The following is a 13,285-nucleotide window of genomic DNA, read 5'->3' on the forward strand; positions in this document are numbered from 1 at the left end:
TAGTTCGGAAAACCGGTAACCTCTGACTGGCCTTGCCCCATCTATTCCCTGCCTCTGGAGTCCCAGATGAATGGTGATTTTTCAGCAACCTTCCCCCGTCATGCACACCAAGCCACACCACACCCACCAAGCCATGCCCACAGAACCGGTAGTAAAAAATTTTGAATCCCACCACTGCACTGAATCTTCCTAGTTTGAAAATGGTTTGTTTTACCCAGTAAGGCCCCGACCTGTGTATACAGTTTTCGAAAACTTTTAATCCTAGAGTAAGCTTCGGCTATTTCTTCTCTTCCAATTTCCCCATGCCACCCCACACTGCCACCGCCACCTTCTCCAATTCTAGGGCAAAATTGGTTGTATGCATGGAGGAATACATTCCAACAGGATCTGATTGTCTTGACACAGTCTCCCTAGGAAAACACCCGTGACCACATAAACCACCATGACATCAGTCTGAGGGAGAAAGGATGTTCCCTCACTGGGCTTTAAACAACAAAGTGTTTCCTTTGCAGTAGAGTTTTCTATAATCACACTTAAGTACAGGCTCATTGTGGTAAGAGAGAGAGAGAGAAAGAAAGAAAGAGAGAGTCACTGATACTTTTTTTTTCTCACAAGAGGAAGTTCCTGAAATGCAGCTCATGCAGTTAAAAATTACAGCCTTTTTTTCTCACACACCCCACTCCCAAGAAATTAGATCTCACACACTGCTTCTCTTTTCTCTTTTTCCCATACTGGAAATCATATTGTGTAGTCTGAAAACATGATTTCTTTCAGTGTTATAAGGAATTGCAGATCTATCTCCATATACCATTTGTCTCTTTGTTCTCAGCTCCTTTATTCTACCATCTCCATGGGATTGTTGGCCATCTTTTCTCTCTCTGTCTCTCTGTTGCTTTTGGACACTTGGCAATGATATACTGGTGAAGTGGGCACAGCAGCGCCTGTCTTTTCTGCGTTGCATGAAAATTTTCCTTCCCCTTGTCCTTACCACTTTGTATAAAGGGACGACCGAGACTGTCATAGTGCATTACTGTCTGGTTTGGAAGCATTACTGCTTCAGATAGGAAAGCGCTACAGAGTGGTGAGGATGGCAAAAAAGATTATCGATAGTTCACTGCCTTCTATGTAGGATATAACATATAAGCGATGCTTGAGCAGGGTCTGCAGGATGTCTGGGATGCTACACATCCTCTTCATGACTTGTTTTTCTTGTTACCTTCTGGGAGGAGGCTTCATGGTATCCAGAGCAGAACATCTAGATTCAAGCACAATTTGTAGCATCAACCTTGTGAACTCTCAAGTTTCCTCTTTCCGCTTTGTATTCAAAATGGACAGTGATTAATATTTATATGTATGTAATGAACAATGGCCTAAGGATTGGAGTTGGTTGTTATGGCAAGCAAAAAGATATGTTATGCAATTGTGGTGAAGTTTCCAACAGTTCAGCAGAAGAGGATTTCCAACCTAGGCCTGATGCAAAGCCCATGCTCATTTCACAGAAATCGAGCTAATGAATTATTTTGGTGCAGTTTTCTAAAGAGTTACTTTAATGTACATTGTGAGACATGAGAACTCAAAAAAGCTGGTTTGATGTAATGGTTAAGATGTTGGGTTAAAAAAACAGAAGATTGTGAGTTCTGGTCCTCCTTTAGAGATGAAAACCAGCTGGGTGTCTTTGGGATGATTACTTTCTCCCTGCCCAACCTTTCTCACAGGGCTGTAGTTGAAGGGAAAATAGAAGGAGATAGCTCTGTAGATACACACCACCTTGAATTGTATGAAATATGGGTGGAATATACCAGAGGGGGTATTCAGCAGGTTCTGACCAGTTCTGGAGAACCGGTAGTGGAAATTTTGAATAGTTCGGAGAACCGGTAAATACCACCTCTGACTGGCCCTGCCCCCCAACTATTCTCTGTCTCCCAAATCCCAACTGATCGGGAGAAAATGGGGATTTTGCCGTAACCTTCCCCTGCCATGCCCATCAAGCCACGCCCACCAAGCCATGGCCACGAAGCCACACCTACGAAGCCAAACCCACGGAATTGGTAGTAAAAAAAATTGAATCCTACCACTAATTAGAACTTTCTTGTGCTTTTCGCTCTGTGCTTATTTCCCTTTCAACTTTTTAATAGTCAAACTGAAAGCTCCTTTCCACTCTAAGTGTAACTGTTAATAGATACATCAATCTTACATTCAACGCCCAATAGCAAAGCTCCCTGCTTATACAGCTAGTCCTTGACTTACGATCCCAAATTTCTGTTGCTATGTGAAACAGTTGTTAAGTGAATTTTGCCCAATTTTACAACCTTTCTCAACACAGTTGTTAAGTGAATCACTGCAGTTATTAAGTTAGTAACCTGGTTGACTTGGCTTGAAGAAGATCACAAAAGGTGATCATATGAGCCTGGGACACTGCAACAGTTATAATATGAGTCAGGTGCCAAGCATCTGAATTTTGATCACGTGACCATGGGTTGTAAGTGTGAAAAACAGTCATAGGTCACTTTCAAGCCCATTGTAACTTTAAACAGTCACTAAACAAACTGTTGTAAGTCAAGGACTACCTGTAGTATAATTGTCATTGTACACTCATAGGGTATGACATAATAAATAGTATTGTTCTTGGCAAAGCACTAGTATGCAAAATGAATACATAAATGGAGGATATGTGAACACTTTAAAAAATCTATAATTTTTATTGCTTTCGACTCCAGCAAATGATCATGTCTGTATAACAGGCAATAGAACCTTAATATATTGACAATACACACAATACAAAAAAATTTGTGATGGGGACCCTGGTAATCTTCCTCAACTTTTCTACTGATAGAGATTTGTTTCCTTTTTTAGAATCATCAGATGCTCAAAAGTTTGTCAATCTGACTACAGCATTTGCAGTTCATTTCAAATATTTAAAAATATATTTTACATGGAAGAGTTGGATAATTTATGTTAAATTTGTTTTCTAAAATTTCTTCTGAAGACTCTCTCTCTCTTTCTCTCTCTCTCTCTCTCTCTCTCTCTCTCTCTCTCTCTCTCTCTGTGTGTGTGCATTTGGAATTTATACATCATCCTTCATTCAGTAGCTGAAGGCAAAAGACTTAGCATTCTCTCCTCCTATTTTTCCCCATAGCAACAACCCTGTGAAATAGGTTCAGACACTTTCCCATTAATCTTTGCAATGCATCAGAAGCATTTATGAACTCAAATAGGATCCTAGTCTAGCCCATTCTTGTGGTCTCTCTTCAAAATATAATACATTATGAGATAATTGATTACAGTATTCACAAATCTGGGTTGATATTCTTGACAATGATGTAAAACAAAAGAATGGTAAGTTTCCCACAAATCCATTTACTACCCAGGGGAACGATTTATTATCAGATATAGTATTTTGGTTAAGTACACAATAAACAATATAAAGCTGTAAACGATCACTCTCTTACACAAAGAAGTGGTGATAAATGAAAGAAATATACCTGCTGATCTTTTCAGTGTTCTGGACTAAGATTAAAGACAGAGACAGAAGCCTTGGCCCTACCATATCCGGGCTCTAAACATCCAGATCATATCTTGAGGTTAGCCAAAAGATACAGAAAACCCTGATTTTTGTAGCCCAGATATGCTACTCTTAAACTATCCATACATGAGACCACTAGGACATAAACAAACAGTTTATACATCTTGGGAGCCAGCAGATCCTGATGAGATAAAAATGACTTGTGTTGACCTAGATTGGGGGTCAACAACCTGCCGCTCTGGAGCCGCATGTGGTTCTTTTATCCCTCTGCTGCAGCTCCCTGTCACCGGTCACTCCACAATTGATAGGGCTTTTGGTTAGGACAGATAGAGGAAAAAGGACGCTGCGCTAGGAGGAAACTCTATGGTGGGGGAACCAGACTTCCAGTCGGCTCCAGAATTGAACAGGGGGCTTCTGGTTAAGACCTTTGTGGTTGTTTAAGGTTGTTGATCCCTGACCTAGGTTTAATAAATACCCTGATAAGGATGTATAATTCCTAGATCTCAAGTTTCTAGAAACATTTGGCAACCATGGGTGACAGGAATTGGACCAGGAGGTAGTTATGAGAGGTAGTCAGGTTGAAGAATCAGATTTGCATATTCATATTCAACTTCAGATGGTGCTTGGGCATACTTGGAGACATGTTTATGGTATTTCAACAGGAAAGGCCAAACCTCTTCAAACAACAATAACAAAGAGAGGCTAAATGTCTTATCATCTACTGGACAATGTAGAAAAAGAAGAATGAAATTCATTTCTATGGCATATTCATGGTAAAGGGAAAGGAAAAGAACCATGAAGAAAAAGACTATGGCCACAATAGATTAGCAAGAATAAGGGAAAAGAGGGTTGGGAGAGATTCTTGGGAGACACCCAGAGTTTGTTATAAGATGAGTGGCTATATAAACAGTTGGTGAATGAATGAATCAATGGATAAACAAACACATGCATACATACACACACACACACCAGTGGTGGGATTCAAATTTTTTTGCTACCAGTTCTGTGGGTATGGCTTGGTGGACGTGGCAGGGGAAGGTTACTGCAAAATCCCCATTCCTTCCAGATCAGCTGGGACTCGGGAGGCAGAGTAGATGGGGGTACGGCCAGTCAGAGGTGGTATTTACTAGTTCTCCGAACTACTCAAAATTTCCCCTACTTGTTATCCAGAACTGGTCAGAACCTGCTGATACATACATACATACATACATACATACATACATACATACATACATACATACATACATACATAACCAGAAATTCCTAGAAATGCCAATCAAAGCTGGAGAATTTGGTGAACAAGGCCATAAATATTACAGAAAGATTCTCTGGCCAATGCACTTTATCCAACACTTCCTCTGCATGTTATGAAATAAGTGCAATTGGAGTCATCTTAGCATTATGTAAAGTTACAAGGTTAACTAATAATCTCTAATTGTCAGCTAATAACCTACACATTCTTCTACCTTCTGTTTAAAGGTAGTTACACTCTGCACATGGTCACATCTATCTTACTCACTTTCTGTGCGGATTATTGCAATGACTGCTCGCAGAGCTGCTCTTTAAAAAATGGGGGTAAACTTCACCTGGTCAAGAATGTAGTGGGTCAGCTTAGTTTTTCCCTCAATACATTTTCTTACAAATATTTCATGAAGGCCAGCATATATTAGTTGGCTCAGTAATTTGCACAGCTATGGCCAACTATCCCTTAAAGCCTTCATATCTACATCATTTTTAAGTATTAAACTATGCACCCCATTTTTGTTACTTTCCTTTACATGTTTCCCATCTGTCACTGAACAATGGAATTGTCACATCATGTGGCCCAGAGATATAAGGAGCTCAGTGTCCCCTTTTCTGTAATCTTCGGATTCCCTATGACTGATGACAAACTGATATCACACTACCATATAATATTTGAGGTGAGAATTGTTTTTAAAAAATGGAATATAAACTGTAAAATAATCTTCACGGCAATTTAGTCAAAGAAAGACATCAGCTACATGCCATTGTAATTAAATATCTGCCCAATTAGTGGACATCAATTCCCCAGGAAAGTGAGAAGTGCGACTCAGCTCCCAATAATTGGTTTTTCCTTTCATACATTAAAAGTAAAGGTTCCTCTCGCACATATGTGCTAGTTGTTCCTGACTCTAGAGAGCAGTGCTTGTCTCCGTTACAAAGCCAAAGAGCCAGCGCTGTCCAAAGACGTCTCCATGGTCATGTGGCCAGCATGACTCAATGCCGAAGGGGCACGGAATGCTGTTACCTTCCCACCAAAGGTGGTTCCTATTTTTCTACTTGCATTTTTTACGTGCTTTTGAACTGCTAGGTTGGCAGAAGCTGGGACAAGTAATGGGAACTCACTCCATTATGTGGTGCTAGGGATTCAAACCGCTGAGCTGCCAACCTTTCTGATCGACAAGCTCACCGTCTTAGCCACTGAGCCACTGCATCCCTTGTTTCATACATAACCAAGTAGTATTTTCCTGATAAATTAGTAGTTAGTCTAACACTATTTTAATTAATAGATACTCTGAGTGTTCCATATTTCTGGTTCTCTTCAAAGTGTGTGGTTGGGTCCACAGCTATTAAATTCCTCTGGTAAGAGAAACATCTGATCTGATAATGCCCTTCTCCACTATAGTGGCCTCCCAGATTACACACATCTATCTTACTTTTGTTCTACACACACACTTTTTTTTGGACCATGTTGGTTTCATCTATGTCTCCTCAAAGATACTCCCTTGATAATACCCTGAACAGCAGCAAATTTGTTTGAAAAATTGGTCATTTCTGCAAAGTTTATCTTGATTTCCCCAGCCTCTTCTCTTAAACTAGCCTGCATTCTTTCTTCCTCGTGTTGCTCACTACTTCAGGCATTCTCAAGGCATCAGGTCATACATTGAGTTAGTCAACATTCCCTTATATTTTCCTGCTTATTCTTTGCTAGTTTTCTGCTTTCTCAGTTTGTAATAATAGCAAAAGCTTCATCTTTGAGTTAATCATCTTTCAAACAGAGCTATCCGGTGAATAAAGCCAACATACATTTCCATGGAAACAGAATAAAGAAGTAAAAATGTAAAGTTTCTCTTCAGGCAAGCTCAGCTCTTGTTGACTACATGGAGAAGTCTATGTTGTATTCCTACAGAAATACAAAAGGGATTTGCTATTGCTCTTTTCTGAGATGATTTTTTTAATGATCCTACAATACAATACAATACAATACAATACAATACAATACAATACAATAGCAGAGTTGGAAGGGACCTTGGAGGTCTTCTAGTCCAACCCCCTCCCTAGGCAGGAAACCTATACCATTTTAGACAAATGGCTATCCAACAGCTTCTTAAAAGACTTCCAGTGTTGGGGCATTCACAACTTCTGGAGGCAAGCTGTTCCACTGATTAATTGTTCTATCCTTCCTTCACCCTTGGGGTTTCCAAGCATTAATCAAGTCTGAGTTATCTTTCTTTCTCAAGTTCAGGAATGATTTACCTTGCTGTTACCTTCTCCCTATCAGGTATAGGAAATCAAGAGCCAGGATACAGTTCAAAAGTACCGAGATTATTCCGTGGCAGATTAAGACTCACTGGTGCCCTAAGGCCTGACAAATCTTGGTGCCCCCCTCTTTTGTACATACTGTACAAATCTTCATATTTTTTTCTTTCTCAACTTTGTGGTGCCCCCTTGGGCCAGGTGCCTTAAGCACGTGCTTAGTCTGCTTAATGATTAATACACCACTGAGATTATTCCATGCAACCAATACACAAGAAGCTGATCTACTAATGGTCAGGGCAAGTTTGGCACCAGCTAAGAGTCCATAATCTTCAAGAGAAGATGGATTTAGGTCTTTTAGAGGGCCATGGTGAAGCCAAACTGATGATGTGTTTGACCCCACCCTTAGGCTCACCCGGGTCATCTCCTACACTCCCACTTAATGTGAAATAAAGTCTATACCACTGTCATCCAAGTGATCTTCCACCTCCAACATCTTCCTATGTGGCAGCTGCTCCATACATAGGTACCTGCTTCTTTTAGTTAGTACGGCCTTCATGCTTTGAGTGATCCTGGTGGGATTACACACTCTCAACATGTTACTCTCCTTTCTCCCACACCACCACAGTGAAGTTGTTCAGCAAAATTGGAGGGACATATCTATATGTGAATAGATATACAGGTTGTTAAATGCTCCTTGATTGTAAATTTACTATTGCAACAGAGGTGGGTTGCTCCTGGTTCGGCACAGTTCAGCCGAACTGGTGGTGGCGGCAGCGGGAGGCTCCACCCACCTGCCTGGATGCTTCTGTGCATGTGCAGAAGCGTTGGCATGCACGCAAGCATGCACGCAAGCACGAGCAAGCCGGTTAGCAACCCATCACTGCATTGCAACTATGCTCACCACATTCCTCTACTTCAGCTAAGATATGGTTGTTTATCCAAAGCATTTATATTTCTATTTGCTAAGTGGCTTTTATCATTTTTATGGACAATAGCAGTGTGTATGTGTGTGTGTGTAATTTGTTCCATCAGAGAGGGAGGAATGCCTAATTGACCAGCCATGAAGGTATTTCTACTCCACATTCTTGAAATCACATTGCCTAATTCAAACCCCAAATGATGTCTTTGCGCAGTTCCCTGCCTACACTGTTGATATATATGATAATGTTGGCTTACTTTACTAGACCACCGTAATGATTAGACAGATAAATTGTACATAAAATGTTCTGAAGTGTGTAAAAGGCTATATAAACACAAAGGATTTTGATTGCTAATGCCTGCATTTGTTATCGGCATTTACATCATCCCCTTAAAAAGCATTACTGTTTTTGCAATTTTTTTAAATGCCGTCCCCCCCTCCCCGATGCTATGCCACATTTTGATAAATGCTTCTTCCAGCCAGAGGAAAAAGAAATGCAACTGAAAGAAATTGAAGATTTTTTTTTTCCTTTGAAACAAACTCTCTAAATTCTTTTTGCCAAGGACAGGCAGGTATTTATGATCAGGATGCTTGCATCTGAACTACAACCTTCAGCAAGCATTCTGGGCAACGCTCACCGACTTCATGTATTAAAAGTGTGTGGCTGAAAGATAATCTGAAGTGGGTTAGAATCATAAACAGCGGTATTAATCTCCAGTCAGGTATTCTGTCATGCTACCCTTCTTTTTAAGATAAACTGGTTGACCTCAAGCACTGTTGTTGACTTACTGATCTTTTCTTGCTCAGTCTTTTTATCCACCAGTCTCTCTGTCTAAGTCTGTATCAGAGGTGGTATTCAGCAGGTTCTGAATAGTTCTGGAGAACCGGTAACGGAAATTTTGAGTAGTTCGGAGAACCGGTAAATTCCACCCTCATCTATTCTCTGTTTCCCGAGTCCCAGCTGATCAAGAGGGAATGGGGATTTTGCAGTATCCTTCCCCCTTCCATGCCCACAAAGCCATGCCCACAAAGCCACACCCACAGAACTGGTAGTAAAAAAAATGGAATCCTACCACTGGTCTGTATGTGTTTGTCCTCTTTATAATCCCATTTTCTTTATAGAATACAGTGGAGTACTTTATTGACCAAGTGTGATTAAACACACAAGGAATTTTTCTGTCCAATGCCTGCCTTCCCCTTTCTGTACCTTTATTTTCTATTTCTGAATGTGTATAATCTGTCTCCTACTTATTAGGTGTTCATCTTGACTAAACTGCCTTTATGTGTGTTCCCTCTGACCTCTGGGTATCTATGTTCCAAGCTTATGAAACTAGAGGCTGATTATAGAGAGAGATAAAGCATAGATTTTATGAACTTTTTGTGATTAACCATATCACCCAGAAGAGTCAGTTTGCATTTAGCTATGGCCCCACAAAAGGAATCCCATCTGCAACATTTTTTAAAAAATTCTAATTCATGCACACATACAGACACACACACACACACACACACACAAAATTGGAAGCTTGTGTCTTAATGTAAAATTGTTCCAATAGTGACAGCCTTTAGAAAGTAAGCAACCAATGATACAGTAGAACTAAGTCTTGGAACAGGCCTGGGCCCAAATTATTGTGGATTTCTGTAAATAACACTGAGCAATAAATTTATTTCCTGAACACTTTTGGGTTAATGTGGAATTGCCACATCTTCTTCTCCAGTGGCGTCCTCCAAAAATGGCATCATCCATGATTTTTCAAGTCCTTTCTTCAATAATTTCCATTATTCTTTCAGCCTGAGTTTATTTAATGTTTCTATCTTAGCTTTTACTATTGTAGACCAAAATATCTGGAGAAAATCAGGTTGCCCATTATATGTTAGTAACCCAGTCCTGCACATGTTTACATGTGAATGTGAACAAACCCTTCCTTCCATTTTTGGCAGTTTATTATAGTTTTATAAAGGCTTAATTGAGAGATGGGGGAAAATCAATATATTCTCATTTTGCTTGAAGAGTGCATATACAATCTAGTTGAGATTTGTGCCAGCTGATTAGTTCTAACTGGTCTTCTTGTTGCTCCCTTGATCTCTAAGACTCCAAGTCCCCCACTCAAGTTTGTCAATTTTTAGTTCTAACAATGATAGAAGGAATGAAACAAGAATTCTGCCAGTACAATCCAATGAAATTTTTGTGTGGGGCAAGGAGGGAATTCCACGCAGCTCTATGTCTAGTCTTTTCTATTCATTCCAGCAGCCCCAGAAAGAATCTGAGATACAACCCAAAACTTTAGACTGTCATGAAATCTACATCAAAGGCATGCAGCCTATTCTTAAATTCCATCAACCTGAATCTTTATTTTCTACCTGAGGGATGAAGAAAAACTCAGCATGGATGTTTTAATGGCCAAAATAGCTACCTTCAAACTATTAAACAAGAATCTCTCAAATACTAATTATGTAAAATGAAAAGAGCAAAAACATTGTATAGCCCTCACCAATGGCCTCTTTTTCATATTTTAATTTTAGAACCCAACATTGTTGAGGGCAAGAAGATCATCATACTGTGTTCACTTTTTCCTCCTACTGCGGTTCTTACATGTCCTTTTTCTCCAACACAAACACAAGCACATCTTTCAAGTATTGTAAGAGGTGGGGGTGCGGGAAAGGACCACCCAAGTGAATGAGCTGAGAAAAATGGAATGGCTCGAAAATTATTCTCTTTTTAGTGGTTTCCAGTGAGAATTGCCAAGTATTGTCTTTTACAAAATGAATTTCTAATGAGGAAATTTTGTAGCAGATACGCATTTGCTAATTATGGCTAAGCAGACAGAGTCAATTTTATGGAGCTTTTCCAAAAGGGAAGATGGGCTTCTCAACCTGCAATATCAAATTCAGATGCTCACTTGAGAGATACTAAACACACCAAAACCTATTACATGCACCGTCAGTTTCCAATGTTTTATTTCTGAACCCAGAGAAGAGCAAAGGACCAAATTTAATCAGCCATCATCTAATAACTCAGAAAGATATCAGTAGGATACATTATTTAACATGATGGTATTGTATGGAGAATTAGATTTATAATGGAAATTTCCTACTTGTTAAATTATTTTTGTTATTATAAGAATCAGGGTCCTGGAACGAACAAGTGATTTATCCAGACAAAAATCCTGTTAAAGCCAGTGGAGTTGGAAATAATTCATGCGATTAAAATTCTATCTTAGTCCAAAGGCTGTTAATTGTATTGGGATGGATGCAGTTTAATATTCCAGTCAGTCCAGTTCGGGGGTTTAAACATACTGGCTGTTTATTTGAAGTTGTATTTAAATATTATTGTAGCAATTTGCACTCCACATATCCTCATGGAAGTCAAATAATTTTGGTCAAGCAGGGGAAAATTCTGTTGTCAGATGTGACTAGATTGATCTTTCAAAATATGATTAAGGATCATATTGAAATTGTGGTACAAAGGCAACTGCAATTAGTATAAATTATATGACTTAGAGCTCTGGGAATATCCGGTTTGCTTTGGTTCACGATTCTGAGATTCCGCTAGCCTTTCCCTCTTCAAGCTTTCCTTTTGCTCATGGGCACATGAGCAGGTGGGCATCTTTTGTCTTTCATGCAACCAAACATAAGCACCAGGGCAATTTGTATTGTTCCTCATCCCCAGTAACTCATTAGAATTCTTCTAATTTAAAAATCTTGCCATCCAGTATTGTGTTAACATTGTCTTGATTGTGGAGGTTCATCTGGTTTACTTGGCAGAATGTTGAAGTGGATTATGGGGCCCTTGCTACTCTCTGAACTTTGCTGTTTTCTTGCAGACATTTCATTACCAAACTAGGTAGCATCATCAGTGTCTGAAGGGAATGAGATTTGGTCTCTTTTTATATACTAGTGGTTTGCCCTCTCAGTGTTAGTGGGTGAGTTCTTGGTGATTCCTTGATTGGGTTGTTGTTTATGGTTAGTTAGTTTGCCTGCATTAGTAGATTCTTAACTAGGATATTGTTTACTTCTTGAGCGTCGTTCTAGCATTAATCTTAGTGTTAATTTCTGTTCACTTAAAATAGCTTGCAAGTTAGTTCTCCAATGGATCATGGTTAGTCTGGTTCCTGGTTTATGACGTCCATCATGGGGGACTCTCCTGGTAGTGTATATCCTAATAGTATAGTTCATTGCATCTGATCAAATCTTCATTCGCTGAAATGGGAGCTATAGATTTAGTAAGACACTAAGGCAGGTTGGTTCTTCGTATTCATTTGAAGCAGATTTACCCATATTGGGGATATATCTTGAATTTTAACTTATATAATTCCCTGCTACCTTGGCTAGACAATGTGGTATAGAAATGATACTATCTAAATGATTCAAGAATGTAAAGTTGTAGTTATGTGTTACCCAAAAGACTCTACCATAGAAGCTAATGTAATCTTTATAAGGATTTTCACATGTTATTTTTAAGTACATACAAGAGAAAAGAGGATTTTATTACCTTTATAGATTCCCCCCCCCCCCCATTTCTATTAGCTTTGGTACAGATTGACTACGACCAATATAAATGAAATATGTTAAGACTCATTCAGTTACGGTAACATCTTTGGCAAATAACTTTCAGCTTGGATGGTACTTCCATGGGAGAAAATATATACACAGAGGAATTAAATAAAATTATATAATAGCACACTTTCTATGTTTTATATATATAACATATATATGTTAGTATAACATTTCACAAGATGGAACTGCCCTCATTCTCTCCATACAGTTGTGATTATACCAATGACATGGCATGACATAATGACAAGGTTTGATAACCGCCAAATAGGGTAGGAGAGAGTCCTCAATATATTAACCAGTTAAGCACTTTATGCAGAAAAAAAACCCTGTTCTCTCAACTATTCCAAAACCAAAAGAATGGTGTTTTAGGGGAGAAAAATCACAAAATTTTAGATGAGTATTAGTCAGTCAGGAACAATTTTATTTTGTTGGAGATGTGGGGTTCAATGTGCATACTACTTTATTTGGAAAAATCTACTTGCTTAAATTCTTTCTTTTTTTAAAATCATAATGAAGGCCAGCCCTTTCGATAAAGGTTATTTCTTACCGTGGCACGACAAAACCGCGCTGGTCAAAACCGCGGCGATAAAATCGCGGTGCTAAAGCCACGACGTCATCACCGCGCGTCATCACCGCCGCAACAACAGCGCGGCAACAGAAGGGCGCTTTAAAACAGCGCCGCGGCAGAAAGCCAACTTCATTTAAGGTAAGCTTTAGGATTAGGTTTAGGGGTTTGTTTTAGGGTTAGGTTTAGGGTTAGGTTTAGGGTTAGGGTTAGGGTTAGG

The sequence above is a fragment of the Thamnophis elegans genome, chromosome 2 (assembly GCF_009769535.1).
Source record: "Thamnophis elegans isolate rThaEle1 chromosome 2, rThaEle1.pri, whole genome shotgun sequence".
NCBI lineage: Eukaryota > Metazoa > Chordata > Lepidosauria > Squamata > Colubridae > Thamnophis > Thamnophis elegans.